The sequence below is a fragment of the Kryptolebias marmoratus genome, linkage group LG4, assembly GCF_001649575.2.
Source record: "Kryptolebias marmoratus isolate JLee-2015 linkage group LG4, ASM164957v2, whole genome shotgun sequence".
Taxonomy (NCBI): domain Eukaryota; kingdom Metazoa; phylum Chordata; class Actinopteri; order Cyprinodontiformes; family Rivulidae; genus Kryptolebias; species Kryptolebias marmoratus.
In genome coordinates this window covers 25614507-25635742 of record NC_051433.1, presented here as the reverse complement: position 1 = coordinate 25635742, position 21236 = coordinate 25614507, and the positions used below count along the sequence as shown (strand labels likewise).

The 21236-nt window shown below is 37.9% G+C and overlaps 1 protein-coding gene across 2 annotated transcripts in view; it reads right to left on the bottom strand.

The window, feature by feature from the left end:
- Positions 1-20790, bottom strand: part of cntn4 (contactin 4) — a 280686-nt gene extending 259896 nt beyond the window's left edge. For both annotated transcript variants that reach the window (XM_017426954.3, XM_017426955.3), the window contains exon 1: positions 20112-20790. The gene's annotated coding sequence lies outside the window, so the exon portion shown is untranslated. The remainder of the gene's footprint in view (positions 1-20111) is intronic.
- Positions 20791-21236: the final 446 nt, after the last annotated feature.

Here is a 21236-nt window from a genome sequence, read left to right as displayed (position 1 = left end):
GGGGGGGGGGGGGGGGATATATGTGTGTGTGTGTGTGTGTGTGTGTGTGTGTGTGTGTGCAGGCAGTGTAGAATTACATCTTGAATTAAATTAGCTTGGGAGGAGATAACACGTTTGGCTAATGTACTGCACTAGTCCTAAGAGATCTGTCGCCCAGTGCAGTGAAGGCAGTGAGCCAAGCAGAACCAGAAGTGATCAAATGGGCAAGAACTCACTTTCTAGCAAATGTAGACGATGCAGCCATCTGCGTATGATGTGACACTCATGGGCTCTGACGTGCACTAGCTATTGGCTGCCTGCTGTGCTACAATCAAAACACAACCAAGCACCTAGAGTAAAATAACAGTCAAACAAAATCTAAAAAAAGCTTTTGATTGAAATCTGCTCATGCTCACATGCTGTGAAAAACAAAATAAACAATAAAGATGAATGTGTTTTTGTTTTGTTTTTTTTTTGTTTTTTTTACTGTTGAGTTGGTAAGAGGATTCAAAAGCTCCCCAGAAACGTAATTAAAAAGTGAATTGATTTATACAGTCAAAATCTTACTATGTATTAAAACATTGTGAACATGTAGAACAAGTTGTACTAATATTGTGTGTATTTACTTATAATTTTTGGATTAGGTGCCAAATTCTGTTTTTATTTAGGACATATGATGGCAGATCATGAAACATGGGCATTCATGTAATTTTCTAGGTTTGTGTCTGTTTTCATTTTTCTGTATGTTAGGAAAATATCTCATACACATATTTTAATGAAATGTTCAGGAAGTAATGATTAAATGTACAGCTGCAAGTGATGTATGATTCAACCTGATTTAAAATGACCACCACAGCTAATCAACAATAAAACATAAATATGATTATAACTCAGTCAGCTTTACAAATACTCAGCTCAAATTTGGAGTGGTAGTAGCTGAGAGTCTTTCACAACACATACTGAGCACCAACAGGTTGTGTAAGATCTTTATTTAAGTCATTGGCAAACAAATTAATTTCCTCAAGGAATTCTACTTTTAGTCAATAGGTTTCTGTCTGTGGAGGACCGAAAGCGACATAATCAAAAATAAAAGCAGAAATATTTATATTTTGCTTTTGCCTTTTTCTTACACATGCGTTTCATCAAGTAATGTTTATATTTTGCTTTTGCTTTTTTCTTACACATGCGTTTACGTCAAGTAATGCTTATATTTTGCTTTTGCCTTTTCCTTACACATTTCCTCCTCCTCTTTAATCACTGTGTGCATTTCTGCCTCCTCAATATGCAAATGAGGAGGCTGTCTTCTTGGTCCAGCTCATCTCCTATTGGTCGATAACCAGGAAGGAGCAGGATCCATGTGCAGATCGATTGTTCATGCCTGTGCTCTCAGCCGTTTCAGGAGAACGCCTAGCAGAGATGTCTCAGACAACTGCAGAAGAGTTAAGGCACGTTGCTAGCTTAGCTGACAGCAACAGTCAGTGACGACTATTTACTGTTTCCCTTTCCAAACCCCTAGAGCACAGAGGAGGCGTGCTTTAATACCGCTCACACCCATGCTCACACCCGTGCTCACTCCCTCGTGGGGGTGCGCCCAATCGCTTTTCAGCACGACAACGTCTGAGCCGCATGAAGCTGACACCCCGCCCACGTCAGAAAATCCAGCAAATAGTCTGAGTGGTTTGTGCACCGTTTGTGCAGTGTTGTGCCATTAAAACTGTCATTTGTGCAGCTTTGGTTTCTGAGATATTTAAAATGATTTTTTAGGTCATCCAGAGGTCATCCTCCCCCTATCGTGCTCCAAAACAAACCAAAGTGGGCTACTTCGTTAGTGCAGGTTTGTTCCATTAAAACTGTCGTTTGTGCAGCTTTCCCTTATGAAATATTAAAAGTTATAATTTTGGCCGATGACATCACCATCCCCCCATCTTGCTCCAAAACAAACCAAAGTAGGCTACTTTGTTAGTGCTTCGTTTGTGCTGCTATCCCTTATAAGATTTTACATAATTTTCTTTCAGGCGACAACTGACTTCACCTACATTGATGACTGTGGCCTGCGCTGGACATAACCACAAAGGAAGCAGTTATTAATTTCATATGTTATTGTGCAAGGTAAATTCTGCAGATTTTCAGCTGTTGCACAATGTGTATCTTCTTTTGTTTTGAACTTCAATAAAGATTTAGAACAAGAAGAAATATGTCTCATTCCTGTCATCTCATTCCTGAATCCTGTCAATAGAGGACATGTAGCCATGACCGTAACGTAATGTGTATAATTTGTATGACTGTTCTACTGTGCTTTGGTTTCAGAGGTGGTCTTATCGATTATATTCAAATTGTTGACTTACTTTCTGCTGATTATGATTAACTAATATGGTAGTTGCTTGAGCAAATAAAGTTTTTGCACTGAGCAAAACTGGAAGTGCACTGCAGCGTCACTGGTTCAACAAAGTTCATCCAAGTAATGTACTTAAAAATATTTAGTAAATATTATATATATATATATATATATATATATATATATATATATATATATATATATAATATAATATTTTAAATGCAACGAGTTTCATTTCATCCAATTTCTGGCATTAAATGTATGTGCATGGGCTTCTAAGATTTTTAAAAGCACATAAAACGTTTTGCCAACTTTGACATAGTTCTCACACATAGTTCTCAACTGGGATTGGCTCTACCCACACTATAGTGAGCCCCCTCCCCACCCACCCCAACCTTGTTTTGGCGGCAGAGCAAGTGTAATTTCAACCTCTCATTAAAATTATTCTAGCAGTCTGAAAGAAATCGTTTTGAATAAGTCATCTTTGGAATATTTCCAACCCTCTGATTTTGACTTTTGAACAAGGTAAGTAAATTAATGCTCAGGTTTCATATAAAATATTGACTCAATGCAATCCATTCCCATAAAAACAGAGAGGATGCATGCATGGATAACTTAAATATGCATTTATTTAAATTCACAAGTTACATTTGAAGTCCAGACTTTTTAAACCTATTGAAACATAGATAGTGAGGTACCATCTTGCAGCCTTTACATTTATATTCAATCAATTTTGATGTTGGAGCAAGATGGGGGGAAGGTGACATCATCAGCCAAAATTATAACTTTTAATATCTCATAAGGGAAAGCTGCACAAATGACAGTTTTAACGGCACAAACCTGCACAAATGGAGCTCTAACGAAGTAGCCCACTTTGGTTTGTTTTGGAGCACGATGGGGGGATGGTAACCTCTGGATAAGCTAAAAAATAATTTTTAATATCACAGAAACCAAAGCTGCACAAACGACAGTTTTAACAGCACAAACCTGCACAAACAGAGCACTAACCACTCAGACTATTTGCTGGATTTTTCTTGACATGGGTGGGGTGTCAGCTTCACGTGGCTCACCGTCCATCCTTTTTCAAATGGTATCAGTTCGGTACGTCTTTACCCCCACCTGTAGTTGACATGCTCTGGCGGTGGCCGGTTGGTCACTTTTTTGCCTCCACTCTAAAATCTGACCACTTTTTCTCCACCTCGGCCTCGGTCCTCTCTGTCCCACTCACTAAATAAACAGTAATAACAACAAACTATCGCTCACAACGCTTCCTTTTATTTGTAACGCCACGACTGCAGCTCCCAAAACTTATATTTTTTCTGTTTACCACCTCATTGACCAGAATATCAAGTTCTGCCACTGTGAAATTTAGCTTCTTCACTCTTTTCTCCGTGGTTGCCTTGGTAACCATGAAATAACATTTCACGCCATACAGCTGATCAATGTTGGAAAGTTGTTTCCACTCTACGCTCTAAAAGCGTAAAAGTATGCTATCTACTATCTTGTTATGACAAAATACTTAACTATGGTTAACTGAAACTTTCACACAGCAAAAAATTAGCATGAACAAAAGACCAAACATTTCTTGAAGGAATGCATAATGCCTGCCACCTTTCATGCCTGAGTTTTAGACTAAGGTTTTCTTATGTTGAGAAATATAGTTGTTGTGGTTTTGGTCAAACTTTAAAATTACTTTAATGTGCAATCCTCATGCAATAATACAAGATGTCACTCTCAGAATATGTGCTGTGAATGACTCTCAGCTACTACGTCTAATTTGGGTTATATTTATTTATTCTTATTCTTATTTATTCTCTTTATTTATTTATTCTTTATCTTGGGTAAAGCCAGTTAGATATGGTGGCCAGCTTCAATCGGGTTGACCCTTAAAGTTAACCAACTGGAGATGTGTATGTTATAAAGATTACTTTTTGAGGGTTTAATTATAATTCATCCACTATTTCATGAGATATTTCGCTAACGGTACAAACAAACACACACACACATATAGAAACATGGGCAAAAACATAATTGCCCTTTCATCTTGAGTGGCAGGCAATAATAGAAAAAAATCTAACAGTCTTTCAAATTGCAAACCATATCAATTAGCATAAAGCATAGGGATGACTGACCTTCTTAAAAATATGAACAGAGAATATCTTCCTTTTCAACTCAAATACATGTTAAGTTAAAAAAAAACAGCTAAGCTTTTTCCCTTCTTTAGTTTCTTGCTGTCTTTGGTTAAAATGGATGAGAATCTACAAAATGGTTAAAGAATCTCATATATTTGAACCACACATATCTGAAATGGTCCAATAAACAAACAGAGCTTCTCTGGAATGCCTAATAATTTCCAAGTGGAAAAAAAGCAAATTAAATTTTTAATACTTGCATTATTGCAGCGTTCTTAAGCTGATTTCAAATGAGCACTGTGATCTTCCTATTATAAATGTGAAAATGTTCATTAGGGAATTCTCCCTTTTGGGATACGTAATAAGATAAAGTCTTTAAAAGACAAGGAGCAACAAAAGGACAGTTATGACAAAGAAATATCATCCAGTATCCAGTGCAACCATGCGACGTGCCTGTTACCACGCTGGCGTGTTACTAAATCTGTGTTCAGGATTTGTTTTAAAGTGACTCGATTAAATAACATACATCTTTGTGACTGTGTGGAAGAGCCTTGTAATGTTACCCAGACTCAGCTTTTTTTTCCAGTTATGTGCTGTACCCTAATTTAAAAATATGAAACATTGAGAGGTTGTTACAGACCGCAGCAATCATGAAAATGGCAGGTTGCAAAATGTAAATCCAAACATTATCTTTTGCCAGACGCAGTCATGGAGTTTTGATTCCTAAACCTAACCATGCCATTTTAGTGCATCATACTAACCACCACACTATATTGTCTTTCTCTGTTTAAACATCTGTGATAGCTAAACCTAAGGAAAGAAAGACTAAATTATCAAATTAAACAGAAAACGGAGTGAATTAATAAAAACAAAGAGGTAAAAAAAGACATGACAATGTGCTGTCAACCAATGATAAAAGTTTGTGAAAAAATCCAAATCATCTGGTTCATATGTCTCATTTCAGCTTGTACTGTTCAGTTCAGGATCATTTATAGGACACACACTATCTATACAGTTCTAAAATGGAAGAATTGATCCCTAAAATAACTACTTTTTCTCAAATAAGAAGGCAAAAACAACAGTTTTGTGCAAAATCTGAACAAACAAACACAGGTCATGTGGCAAATAAAAAATATATTAAACTCCATAAATGAAAGATATATTTTATTTTGGTAATGAAATAGTACAACAACAAACAAAATGGTAGATGCCTGTGATGTATACTTCATCTGGTTTCCTATACACTAACCCTAATGTTAAAACCATAAGGGCTCAATGCAAATACATGCACACAAAATTTTATGATTGTTTGTAAATTTCTTAAGAAATGCTACATCTTCAGTTGTCTGTAGAGGAGCTAAACTGAGCTTCTATTGAGCTTCTACTGAGTTTCTATTAGGTTGCGTTTAAAAAAACAAAAATATAAAAAGTTCTAATGTCATTTGACTGTATACATGAACAAACCTTGCACTAAACTGCAAAGTTCTTTAAATTGTGTCTGTCAACATTCTTCAGAAGTTTTTGGCACAGATGTAAAAGTATATATTTCTATTTCTGAATTTTGAAAGGGAAAGGAAATACAGTTTTACTTTCTGAAAACAACCAAATGTCTCATTTGTTAGTGGTTTATTATTACATGTTCTGTATGTTTGAAATAACAATCCTAAATATGATATCTGCTATTGATCATGTTTATTGAGTCTTAATATTGTAGGAGACAGAGATGTTGAGTCAAACCTTTCTCACGTCCAGGGCATCAAATATTGTTGTTTTGCAGTAGATAAACAACAACAATAAGAGGAAAGGATGAAAAAATAAATGAATCTAATAATGTTTGGAATATTTTAGATCATAAACTCATAAAGGCAGGGAATGTCTCAATGTTATAGTCAATTGTTTTGTATTTTTGTTACTTTCTTTTTTCTGTTTTACATTATTTTAAACTGTATTGTTGATGACAGTTTTCATGTTTTATGACTTTTTCTTAGTCTCTTGTACACACAAACTTGGATATTTTAACAATCTGTATTTTATTTTTACACTGGAACTTTTCGTCCACATTGAAACACATTTCTTGGCCCTTGAAAACAAGTGTTTTTAAAACTCCAGCCAGCATTTGTCATAATGGGCACTACCATCTGTGCAACCTGACATCCCAACTTGTGCTATTTTGTTTGAGTGGCTCCAATAGACATATACAAAATTTTGCTGTTGATAACCTTGTCACCAGGACTTTTTAATTGTGTGAGCATAAACATACTGCTACTCTGTCACTATGCGGAGGAGCAGAGATGTCACTTTGTGCTATTAAGAAAACTAATAGATGAAAAAAACAATCCAACATGCAACGTACACAAATGAAAATCACATAAATCATGACAAGAGAACTAACTGTCCAGACTCTTGTGTCAAAAATCTTCATTGTACTTTAATGCTGGCTATTTGGTTTTGACAAAATCTGTATACAATTTAAACTACAAACTACAAACTACAAAATTAGCATACACAATCTCCCTTGCTTATCTAAAGGATATAGGGATAGACTTCATAAAAAGCAATTATAACTTCACTGATGTATAGTTAACATGAACACTAAGAAATGGCATACTTCACCTTAAGGGGTCTAATTGTATGAAATATATTTTTGATTAAATAATTATTAAAATATTGGAATGACTTTACGCAAGTATTAAAATGAAAATAAACTGCAGTTAGTGGAAACTACACTATTTTATGTAACTTTTTAAATATTTAAGAACATATATGTTTAAAAAAGTATTCTATATTCTCCTTTGTTAAAACTGATTTTGTGACTTTATACTTTCAAAAATGGCATGTAATCAAACTGTAAGTAATAAAGATAAATAGTTGGACACTTGTTAAACTTAATAAGGCTTTTAGCACTAAACTATGAAATATCAGTAATGAAGTAATCTGCTGAATACTCCAAGCAGGTATTCATCCATTTTACTGAGTTCTGTTTATTCAACAGGAATATTAAATTCTAGATCAGTTATAACTTCCAAAATTATTCAAAACTCTTTGTAACTAAATTTGAGCAGAATCACCAAGGACTGTAAAAAAAGGTGGCCTTTTAACATTTTAAACTGATAAACTCATCAAATAAAAGGATGGGGTGGGGGTGATCAAATCGGGGTTGGTAACATGACAATATTATTTTATGAAGGATTAGAGTGAATGAGAGTGTGAATGGTTGTTTGACTCGTTTGTCTCTATGTGTCTCTGTGATGGACTTGCAACCTGTCCAGGGTGTACCCAGCCTCTCGCATATGCCCCATTGGCTCTACTACAGAAGCCCCGCTCTATTTGGCCCAGCTTGGCTCAGCGCTATAAAAAATGCATAGCGTTTCCACCGGCCAGTTTGGTCAGTAGCAGAGGAACGCCTCCTTGTGTTGTGGGAGGGTTGTGTGCGCTACCAAAAGTTGGCGCCATTTGTGGAGACAACGGAAGAGCTATGGAAAACGTTGACCCTGTGTTATTGCTGTTTTTTAAACTTATGGGGATTCTCCTGAGACTTCAGGAAGAGAGGCGCAGTGGAAGAAATGCTCTGGATCGCGTGATTGTTGCGCAGAGTAGGACAGCTGTTATCCGCTGGAGATTTCAGGCTTTAAAGCGCCTTCAGCTGGGGGACAGATGGCATAAACGTTGCAGGGTAAGCTAATGCTGTTGTCTACCATTGTTTTCTTCGCTCTTTATGCTTGCATCTGGCCACACCCACGACCAATGAGTGAACAGGAGCTAAGCTTGCGTCACCCACGAAAGCAGGGCCGGCCCGCTGGCCCTACTCCAAAGCAGGGACCAAAAAAGCAGGGACCGGCCTTGAAAAAATGAACCAGCTCCCCTCGATCCAGACAGATGAAGCGGGTAAAGAAACTGGATATATGGATAGAACAGGCTGGTAATCTGTCATGGCAGGGAGACCATAGTGTTGTCTACAGGCCACATTCAAGGTTTAAAGGGGACCTATTATGCAAAATACACATTTTGCATGTTTTTGCACTTCCATTTGGGTATCTACTGCTTCTAGAAACAGTCCAAGTATAAAAATAAAACCAAAACACCCACTCCATTACAAGAAGTCACAGAGAACAGAGCTGCATGGCTTCATTTTATTTTTGACGGCAATGTCTCAGCGATATACTGGATCAATGGCCTAGTGGTAGAGTGTCCACCCTGAAATTGGATAGTTGTGGGTTAAATCCCCGGCTGGGACCCATTGCCACCCTGCTTAACAGTCAGCATTAAGGGTTGGAATTGGGGGGTTAAATCACCAAATGATTCCTGAGCGCAGCACTGCTGCTGCTCATTGCTCCCTCAGGGGATGGGTCAAATGTGGAGAACAAATTTCGCTCACGTGTGTGACAATCAGTGGTACTTTAATATTGTCAAAGAAAGTTTAAGTTTGAACAGCTCAGCTGTCCTAGAAACATGTCTCTGTTAAAGTCACAGCAGGTGTGCAGGGTTTCCCCCAGAAACGAGGCTAAGCCCGGTGGTAGGTGGCCGTTCGCCAGCCGATCATTTACCGACCGTGATTTACTAGAAAAAAGATTAAAGTTGACAGGAAAGTTGAAAATATGGCTATTTATTATGTGATATACTGTAAAACTACAGTTTTACAAAAAAGGAACTTTTGAAATACTTTTTAAACAAAAATACAATTAAAATAAATACTAATTGTTTGCACCTAATTTGAATCCTAATTTAAGTCACATTTACAAATAAATTAAATTAACATAAATGAAAAAGTGCAAATAAGGCACTAACACACGTCTCACGTTGAGGCCAATGAATACCAGCAGAGCTGTACTGTACTGTGCTTTTTGTGGCACAGGTTGCATGTTAGATCACTACATGTAACAACAAAACAAAGCAATGCTGAATTTAATAGCATCATTTTACTTGTAAACAAGGATAACATTTTCACTAAGCACAAAACATGCTTACTATATTCGGTCTTGTAAAGCCACCCACTGAATTTTAGCTCAACTAACCATTTTTGGTTAAACCAACTCGTTCTATGTTTATTGCTGTGGCTCCGACAACCTGCTAACTCCAGCGGTAGTTGAAGGTGGGTCAGCCTCAGGACTCATTAGAGTCCCGCAGGGCTCCACGATGATATAGGCAAACTAGCTCCGCTAGAGCACCAAAATCATACATTATGAACGGAGTGCGGCGCACGTGGTCCACGCCAAATTATAAAAGGTGCACGACGTGACACCGCACGGGACCTACGCGCAGGGGCGGGGACAGTGCGACTGCGTCACTGTTGGCGCGCATACCTTCACGCGGTGGAGTAGATAAAGGTAGCGGTTTTGGGGATGCAGGTGGAAAAAAAAGTGCATAAAAAATGACATATGTATAATAAACAAGCAGAGCTTCGCTTGGCGGCCGGGTCAGCAAAGCCTGGCAGCCCACCAGGCTTATAATACACTGGGAGAAACCCTGGGCTTGTCTAAATTAACATTAGAACTATGTTAATAAAAGAGAAGAAAAGTTGGAAAAAATAAAAGATAAAACTGATCTGACACTTTTCAGGTTTGAACCTGCTGATTGCCAGTGCACCGACTCGCTACCAGTCGGATTTCAGACCAACTTATTGCCGCTGTCTGACTCAACAAATGTCGGTTCGGAACTGCTAAGTGCCCTTGTCCCAAAGTCAGAATCATCAGAGTTTAAATTAATAGTGATATAAATGTGGGTCAGATCTGCAGCATTTAGCCTTTCAGTAAGTTTTTATGTTTTGAGACAGGGCACGGAGTGTGTGTGAGTGTGTGTGTGTGTGTGGGGGGGGGGTATACGTGGCCAACAGTAACTTATTTACATAATAGTAATGTAGCCCTAAAACCGCTCATTCTGAAATGAGCTCAAAACAGGCAGAACTGATCAGGTGAAATCTCAATATCTGAGAATTATTGGGCAGCCGTGGCTCTGGAGGTAAGGGTTTGTTCTGTAACCGAAGGGTTGCCAGTTCGAGCCCCTGTCTCAGCTGTTGTGTCCTTGAGCAAGACCCTTCACCTGCCTTGCCTACTGGTGGTGGTCAGAGGGCTCGGTGGTGCTGGTGTGATGGCAGCCTCACTTCTGTCAGCCCGCCCCAGGGCAGCTGTGGCTACAGTGTAGCTTGCTGTGGATGAATGAGTGAATGATTGTAGAGTGAAGTGCTTTGGGGTCTTTGGACTAGATAAAGTGCTATACAAGTGCAAGCCATTTACCATGATTGTGTGTATTAAATGTAATGAAGATGTTTTGTACAGCCCACTGACCTATCCTGACTTGTTCAAGGAAGCATAATAGGTCCCCTTTAAGTATGTGCTTGTTAAAAGTTTGTTGTTATTTGCACAAGTTTGCACAATTTCACTAACTGAATAATTGCAGGTTTTGTGCAGTGGCATTCAAACGTGTATCGACTAAACTTACTGAAAAGTAGTTATTCCAAATCATAGAAAATGCTTGAATGTTGTTCCACTATAAATTTTGTAATTTCTGGATGTTTGGATGAACCTCTTTTCCTTAGTTCTTTGTAACGTGCTTGAACTGTAATATTATTTTGACACTAATATGGTTTAGAGCCACTGGAGTTACACTTTTGTGGAATTATTTCCACAACTCTTAATAAGCTTAAGATGCAACGTGGAAGAGGTAAAGGAGCATAAAATAATTTGTCACTTTACAAAGCTCAGTGTCATACCAAGACTGAAGATTTTAACCCCTGAAACTCCAACATGACACCAGTCTACTTGTCGCGGCCTTCTAGTTTCCAAAAAAAACTTTCCAGATAAGGCCGTGGGTGGCAACAGGTGGTTTGATTTTGCACGCACTTCCAACTTGCTTGTTTAAAAAATGTTTATTTACAGCAACAAAAAAGAAATATGGATAAAACAATAACTAAAATTCTCTTATAATTTAGATGAAAACGAAAGTTAACTTAAGTCGATTCTACCAGCTCAAAAAGTGGTCAAAAAATCATTTAACAAAACCTCCCATCCTCACCCCTGACACTTGTCAAACAAAAGGCCTCATCCACCCCACCCACCAGTGTGTTCTTAATCACCCACTAATAGGAGGGTCCAAAAATTACAAAAATAATCTAAACAGTTCCGAATATAAAAATTAATTACAGATCGTGATTCCAAAACTAACTAAAGTATTTTCTAACTGCCCAAATTAAGACACTAAATTGATAGAACTTGTGATTTACAAAAGGTTAAACATAAATGGCCACAACACTACTGTTTTCTACACAGCTTTACTGCAAACATAGCATCAACACTGTTGCTGTGTTAATGAACATGCAACATAACACTACTCAGATTGTCAATCTGTTCTTACAATAACCACAGCAGTCACAGTCAGCCCTAAAACAATCAGAACAATCTTTAAAATACAAAAAAAAAAAAACTCACCAGACTGCATTCTTATAATATTTTAGTTATTAAAATTTTACTTAAAATTTAAAAAATAACAGAAAAACATTTAGATAATAGCTGGAAGACAACAAAATTATTGTGGATAAAAGTGTAGTAGACCACCTCTGAAGATGGTCTGAATGAAGACATTCTCATTGCTTTTTTAGAGGGTTCGCACCTGTATTTAACATTGTGTAACTTTGATCAAATTACCCAGGAAGGATGGATTGGCAGGTCTTTTTGGAATCAAACTATTATACAAAATGACACATGAAGTAAACTAGTTTATAGTTATACAGTGAAGACATGAGCATGAGCGGAAAAAATGTTAGCGTCCTAGAAAAAAGTGTTTACATTTTTGCATGCTGGTAATCAATGGTGGTGGTGGTGAGGGGGAGGAGGGGGGTTAAAAAGAAAACTAAACAATTGATGGGCTGATCAGAGCCTCTGTTTTATTTATTGTAGTGAATATATTCAAACTTACCGTCTGTGTCGGATATTTCCATTTCTAAATCCTGCAGCTGGCTGGTCACACAAACCATCTGTCTTCACTTAATCCCACCCTCAACCACAAAGCTAGCTTAACCTTTCATACATTAACTTTTATGACACTGGCACCCCCTCCCTTGGTGCCTCGGTGGCGTAACAGCAGTGGGTTGAATTCAGCTCCGCCTGCTGCCTCGGTAATTACAGAGACACAGATCAGCTGAAGTGTTTTGTGAAAGGAGCTCATGTTTCCTGCTCATCAGCATCTCTCACCACTGTGCAGTTGCTTCATAGCCATAACCCAGACTTTTTTTTGTTTTTGTTAAATCTACCTAACACTCAAGCTATCTTCATATCTTGACATGGTCCCTCTGGACATTCTGCTCCCATTTTCACAAACAGGATTCTTTGTGCATTCAGCTGAACTATGTTTCTAGATAGGAATAGATAGTTATTCAATAACAATGTACTTTCTGTTGCCATTAGTGATTGCCAAATGGAGTGATGATTTTAATCTAGTTTACTTGCATTCGGACAAAGAGAATTTCAACAACAGATATCATGACCACTGTACTCCATCAGTACTCCCATCTTTGATCTTAATTTCCTTTTGTTATTTAAAACAGTCACTTTCTTTCAGTACAATCAAGCTCTACTGTTTACTGTGATGCCACAATTGTGTTCTTATACCCCCACCTTGCTCCAATGAGCTCAGATAAGAAACACTTGAATGGAAATAACAATGAAATCTGTTGTGTAATTGCTATGTTGAAGCTCTTAAAAGTCGCACAAACACATGATTGTTCAGAATGGGGGCCAAAGTAGCAAAACAAGTTTGTAACATTCTTGAGCACTCCCAAATTTGGCTTTTTGTTCTTTATTGAAGAAAGACATAATGCTAACACCCAGAGGGAGGCACAGATTTATGAAGGGCTTTTGTTCCATTAAATCAGAGAGGAAAGACAATAGCCACACCCAGCGGAGCACAATACACCTCTGAAAATGTGCTCTTGAGGGTCTTTAGAAAAAGAACAAACCCCTCATTCAAGAGGTGAACTGTATCACCTAGAAGAATACAGCCTCACTCTGAGATCACTTGAAAAGAGAAAGATGTTTTCAGGCCCTATGTAAGTCCATTTAATAATGCAGCAGTCCCAGCGCACTCATCCCCCTGCTGAAGTTGGTTGCTGTGTGGCGTTGCTCTTATTAAGCACTCAATTAAAGCCATTCCCAAAGAGAGGCATTGTGCAACACTGTTTGAATTAGAAAACTTTGCTGGCACAGACCGTCTGCGAAGATGAACCCCAAAGGACTGCAGCCTTGAATCTAGAAGCACAGAAGTGCCAGAACATCATAAAGTATTACAAAAGCAAAAAAAAGAAACTATTCTAATATGACTGGATTACAAATAGGGCATTTAGAGAACCAATAAAACTGAATAAATAGAGCAAATATTGAGTTGTTTCATAAATGTTTTTTTTATTATTATTAATTTAAATATTAAGAAAAACTCAGAAAGGATTTGCAGGCAATACTGATGAACTCTGCTATACACTCAAGTGCTTATATGCTTGACAGCTGAGGACTCCAAATATTCTGTATAACGAAATAGCTTTTCACAGTGGGCCATACTTTGCTAGTTTGCGTATGCTTCACTTTAATTTAGCTTTTATGAAATCTTCATCAGCTTTTTTATCATTAGTATCATTTATCAGCAGTGGCTGAAAAATTCTATATACAATCCAGAACAGAATATATATTATTACAATCTACTCTCGTCAATAGAAACATTTGCTATAATTATATATTCTTAGCAGTTTGTTTTTTCTAAAGGCAAAAAGCAGTTTGGCTTTGCTGTGAGCTTTCCTTCCCTGCTTAATCTTATATAGTAAAACAGAATTTATCCTCTGTACAACAACACTGCTGATCCCGGCAGCTTAATCACAACTGTTAGATCCTTCTTATACTTTAGGTGAGCAAATCCCATGAACCTTTTCACCATGCTGATTTACAGATGAGGTGTTGAACAACTTTCAGATTCAAACAAGTCATGCAAGGCATATATAAAACATAGTGTTTAATAGTAAGTTTGTATCAAACTTGGAAGTTTCCACTTTCATCGTGGTGTGGCAGAGAGAATCTCACAGTGCTCTTACTTAAGCTAAAAGTAAGCTAAATGTAGTGTGAACAAAACAACAAGTCAACAGTGTTGACAAACTCAATTTGTAAGCATTTTACTAACAAGCAGTAAATAAAAACAAAAGCAAAGAATGATTTTGAAGAAAGATATACTGGAGTGTGACTGGAATCGGGTAATTTTGTGCTTGACTAACTTATGCGTGACAATCCAATCCACCATTTAAATATCCAATTGTACTATTATTTTTCTCTAGTCCATGAACACACCATAGAAAGGTGGCAATAAGAATCTTATATATATGTATGTGTGTGTGAATTAATGTCTAATTTATGCTAACAATAACATGACTTGATAAGTTTTGACCAAAAGAAGAATACTCAAAGTTAAATATTTGTAATGTGTGTAAGGTGTTAAAGTCAGAGTACTAATAAGTAGAGGAAGAGGCCACAAGAAAGAAACTGTTTTATTTTCCACAGAGGTCTTTCTGCTGCTGACCTTTATGCTCAGACAGTTATTGCAAGCTACCACTTAAACTAGTGACTTCTTCAAGCCAAGTTTATTATACACCAACATATATTATAATATTTCAATCCATATGAGGTCCAAGAGGATGAAGCTGCAAAGAGCATAGCATCTCCATAGGATTGTTGAACTACAGGATTTAAATCCCACCTCTGCAAGTAAACAAATGGAACATTGCCCTTGGTAAGAAAAAAAAAACCCTTCAGATATTTGATCTCATATGTTCACTCTTGTTGATTCACATACTGTCACTGTTACTTTGCTGCTGAATGTTCACATATTAATTTTAGCTGTAACTTCATGCTTAAAAAAATCATGTGACACCATGGATTTGTGTGAGGAAGACTTAAAGCCCAACAATTGTAGTGCACAAACTCTGGTTTCAAAACTGCAACATGGCAACTCCAATAAACTGGGTCCTGCTGACTTAAATTCCCATCAAAGAGAGAAAGGCAGGGACATCTGGTCTGCTATTATAATACAGGTCGATGGTTTACACATGTAATAGTGAATCTGAATTAGTTTGTTTTTTTCTTCTAAATATTATGTTGGACACTGGTGCATTGTATTTCACATTGAGGTCTTTTAAAAGAAGAACTGAAAAGTTTGTCTTGTTATTTTGTGCATTTTTCTGTTTTTGAGGTGTGCAAAGAAACTAACAAAACAAGGTCAAGTGAAGGTGTTATAATCAGAATTATAAAATATATTACAGGACGTTTTTTTTAGTTGGCTTTTATTTGTACAAATAAATCTGTTTTTTTAATGTGGAGAACTTTTTGTTTTTACTATAAATTTCCAGAGACAGAGTGAAAGCTCTGTAACCTACAGCTGTTATGAAGAAAATGACTTTTTCCTGTAAACAGTTTACCCTGCACATGCAATCAAACATCGCATGAGATAGTGAAAATGAACATTTTGAAAGCCGCCTGTTATAGTTTTCAGAAATACATTGAAATCCGCTAAAACAAAGATCTAAAATCAGAATTGAAACAGGAAACTCTAAACAGCCCATCTCTACTTTCGATTCGACCCACAAGGTGGTTTAGAAAACTGTATCCATGAAAAAAATGTGTATGAGGTCAGACAAAACAAGGTATTTAAACTCAACAGCAACTATTTCAATTTCTAAAGCGTTTGAGAAAAATTCACCATAATGATGTAAAGCACAAGGCCACGCTCTGAAAGATCATGAATGTACCTCGGACAAATTCAAACACAGAAAAACATAATCATCTATTCCTTCAGCAAGCTTTCCTGAAGGGACATGAAATAAAAATGACCTTGATGACACATTTCTTCGAAAGGCTACTTCCTGAAGAAAGCATCAAATTAATGTTTTATGCAGCGTCTCTAAATGCACCTATCCCAGGGTATTTTTTTCATGTCACTCTGCGCCCTGTCACCCCTGACAGGCTTTTTAGCACGCGGCCAACCGTTAAAGGGCTGCCCTCCTCTGAGGCTGAATCTCAGAAGACTCTGGATTCTAAGTTGCTTGAGCAAACAGCAAAATAAATAAATAACACTTGAGCTGATGCTAACAGGTACCTAGTGGGCATGGGCCAGTTACCGGTTTAAAGGTATACCATAGTGTTAAAAAGTCACAATGTCAGAACTGCTAAACTTTTCCATCCCTACAGTTTAAATGATAAAAAACAAGATAAAAGAGCAGATTTTTCAAAGCAGCAATTTTATGACCAGACCTGTTGCTCTGAGTCATCATTCAGTTGTGTACGATAGCCGAGGCAGACTCACTACAGAGGCTAATAACCAAACTAATTATTTAACATCGGCTTGTCAGGCTCTCAACATTACTTTACAAAGGGCAGGACAGCAGAGACGTAAAAGGAAAAAAGTACTGTACTGTAATTGTAAGCATTAAGCAGCATTACTGGTGCTATAGTTTAGTTCCAGTCTGAAACTTGTGGAGCTGATAAAAAAGGCACAACAGATTTAAAAACCTTACTTTTCTTAAAGGGAAACATTCCTTGTTACTAAGGCACACACCATAACACTCAGTCAAGCTTAAATCAGTCTCCCAAAGGAGAAACTTCAGCTGGTATAAAATTCGAAGAAATAATCCCAATTTATGTGATTAACTTAAAAATTTAGCCTTCATCTTAATGTCTTTAAAATAAAAATGTTATTAAAAAAAGCTGATCATATATTAGTTTCAAACTTGTCCTGAAAGGAAGAATAAATATTGATTTAAAACAAAGTCAATATGTTCACTTAAGTTCTCTTTGTCTCCTTAATGATATCTGTGCATTAAAATAAAGCAATTATACATAAAAATTATATTGCATAATAATTATACTGATAATGTCATCAATTATTAAGCAATAAGGGGAATTATTTAAACAGGAGTGATAGTATTTGGATTTTTATTTTTAAATCAGAGCAAGTGAATCATGTTTGTAAATTTAGTTTCATTACCATGAAACTGTAGTATTTTTGTTCAAGCTTATCATACTGTCAGAATCTCATCCCGACACATGAGTAGTACCCAGTTTTACTCACTTGTGGGTTTGTCCCATGTTGATTACACTGTCCCTTTTTTGTTTTGGGAGCTTTCGGTTATTTGGTAGTTAAATCAGCTGCACAATCTAACCTCCACTTCCCATCCTGTGTATAAATCAAAAATCGTCATGCTCAGAGCTCAGAGAAGTCTCCCCTGCTTTCTCATTTCAGGCTTTTGAGAAGATGTTTTACTCACATGCTGTGAAAAAAAAGGACCAGGCTGAGGATTAATACCCACTGCTGAATCTTTGTATGAAGTAATTCTCTTTTTTTCCCTCTCTTGTATAACCCTTTAGAATAAGTTCCGCTCTTGTCAAGTCAGATTACAAGCCTGTAGAACAGATCAGTCGCAGAGCATCTCTGGAGCTGCTCCTTACTAAGTCACATGTACATATAGCCACAGACTGATGCTCGTGAATAGGACAAACTGTACCAGATCTTATCTTTACACTGACACTTAGTCATTTACACACATCTTGTTGCTCACTGTTGATGGAGGTGAAAAAACTATAGTATCATTTTAGTGACATGTTTTGTCAGATGTGCTGAAACTCCATAGCTGATAGTATACAATAAACACATGAAAGCAGGTTCATATGCAATCTGCTGACCCTTAGACCCAAGCTTTGACAAACACACTGATCTACAACTTCAGACATAATTTCATTGGCTGTCTTTTGTAAAAGTTCTCCTCAACGACCTTATTTTCTGGATGAAAACGAGACAATAACTGAATCAAAACTACGCCCTACGAAAACTAAAACTACGACGGAAGCGATTGATGATTTCCTCGACGATTAACTAATGAGATGAAAATATCTGACAGTGACAATATCCAATCCGATCTGACTTGTATAGAAAGGCAGGACAAATTGGGAAGCTGTCCAATCAGAACTAATCTCTCAGTTGAAGATGCTCTCATTTGATCTATCCCCTGGATGTCAGTACAACTAGCTCCTGTGCACCAAAAGTAAAGTACAGCAAAAGGCATGAAAACACCCAGCAGAAACAAGAGTCCCATTTGAACAATAATAGTACTCACCACTACGTCTCTGCGTCAGTGAATTGAATATCTCAAGTAATCACTACCAGCTGTGGTCACGTCAAGTAAAACAAGATGCTGTGTAAATCGTGTGGGGCAACAGTTGTCAGTAAAAACAAGAAATTGAAGCAAGCTTAGCTAACATGAAATCCCACATGTTGAAACTCTGGTGTGTTTACACACAAGGCTACATACAGACCAAGAGGCTGCTGAGTTAACATTACTGTAAATTAGCCTTGATGTGATCTAAGTAAACATCTGACAAACATTCTAAGAAAAGTAGCAGCTGTCAAAAATATCCAGAGCTTCCTAAATGTTGTTTTTATCACACTGGATACTTCAGGTGACAATGGTGAGCCACTGAACGCACAGAAAGTGGGAACATCCCATCAGAATAATCCAGTTGCTCCTCTAAAGGGCAAAACTGACTGGAAACACCAAACAGAGTAAGACTGGAGGAAAACAGGCTCATAAATTCAAACCTGCACTAATAATTGCACGGTTAGGAGGAGCAGGTCTGACAGAATTATCACACTGACATTTATTATTTAAATCTTTTTGTGAGATTTTAAACATTTTGGATCATTTCTAGATTTAGTTTGTCATTCTTTATTGCTGTTATTAGCTGTAGTAGCGTTTGAAACATTGGTATTATTTTTTTCACAGTGTTTAATTTAAACCATCACGCAGATTCCTAATAATACATGTCTTGGTCAGTGACGGCAGGCTTCCTGTCCCAAATTATTTTGTTTTGGGGATTTTCTATTATGAAACAAACAGAGCCAAACATACAAAATTGTGTTTCATATGATAAGATTTAAATGTATTTCTCTGTGTAATGCAGGAAAACCTCGAAAATCATAACTTTTACACTTTGTTTTAGTTGAATAATTGGGTTAGATTTGGTTGTTTAAAATATGATACTTAGTCAACTACATTTGAGTGAAAAGACTATGTCTAAAAGTAAACTAAAATTTGCTGTCAGTATAAACACTAAGGCATCAAAACTCCAACATAAATAAAAATCCTTATAAAACTTCAAAGTAACCTTCGCAGCTTTCACCTTTCAAGGCTGAAAATGATGGTGAAGCATTTCGTCTCAACTTTGTCTCCCTGCTTTAGTTTATTTATTATTTTATTTTTCAGCCCTCGGCCGTTAGGTGGTCAGCACCATCACCAGCCCAATCCCGGGAGATTAAACAGCACTGGAAGGGTGGGCCGGGATTAGGGAACATCTGCACGGATCGGAGAGACGCGCTCGTACGGGCGCAGATTACCTCGCCTCCACCATGATAGTCCCACAACAAAGTGGACAAATTGGATGAGATTCAAAGAGGGAGCCGTGCCTCTCTGCTGCTGCACAGCCTCGAGGTTTTCCCATGTCATCTAAGGGAAAGTTAGGGGTGCTTTTTTTTGTTTTGTTTTGTTTCTGAGCTGCCACTCACTCACAGCTGAGATGGACATGTAACTCAAATAATAATAATAATAATATTAATAATAATAATAATAATAATAGTAGTAGTAGTAGTCTTACCTGTGCGCAGCAGCAGCAGCAGCAGGTATTCTTAAAGGAAATCACAGCCACAGATTATTCCGTATTTTGCCACCAAAACAAAACTGTGCGCGCAAACATCACGTGAGGTGACCCTCCGGGCCACAAACAAAAAGCAGCGTCTCCCTTTGAGTTTTGCGCAAAATAAAAAGACAAAAAGAAAAAGAAATTGAGAAAGGCTGGAGGTGATGTCGCTTGTTCCTGACGCTCTTTCCCCCCTCCCCTCCCGAGCTGCGGAGCCGCTACTCCACATCCATCCCGGGCTCCTCCCGCCTCCTCGCTGCTGCGTCTCCTTTCTCGGCGTCAGAAGCACGGGTCGCTGGCGGCGCGGCGCCTCGCAGGTCGCATGTTGGGGTGGAAGAAAAAAAAAGTGAAGCCTCGGCGTGCCCACTCTATCCTCCGATGCGTCAACAACTCTTCCTACCTCCCTCCCTCGCTTCCTTCCTTCCTCTCGTCCCCTCCTTTGGAGCGCAGCTAGAGCGCGGAGCCGGACGCGCAAACACGCTGCCGTCTGGAGGAGGAGGACAAAAATAAAAAAAGAAAGAAAAAGAACGCCCGAGACTGGAAGCGTAAAGAGTCTGAGCGCTGTCTTGTCTGTCTCCCCTCTTGAGCAGCCTCCTGACTGCTCCGGCCATCCAAGCGGAACAGCCTCCCTCCTCCTCCTTGTTCACCTCCTCCCTCCTCTTCTCCTTCCGCTGCTTCTGGGATGTCCTAGGACTAGGAGATTTTAATGGACCAAATACCGTATCGGTTCGATTGGTTGCTGTTTTTTTGTTTGTTTGTTTGTTTTTTCGATAAGTAATAGTTGATACTTGTGTCACATTGGGATGAAAATTAAAACGTCATAATTGATCTGAAGACCCACCCTAATCATCAACAGATGCCTGGAAATTAGTGAATTTGTGGTTGGAGCACATTTTAGAACCTACATCACAAAGTGCTCTGAATAAAAATAACATAAAATAAACAAACAAAAGCAAATGTCAAGCCAGCAGAGACAGACAGAATAACAGAAGGAACAAAAATTGGCTTGATGACTCCACCGGCCTCTGTAAAAACTCATAGGAGCCCATAAAGTGACAGGTGTGAGCAAATGTATCAGGTTGG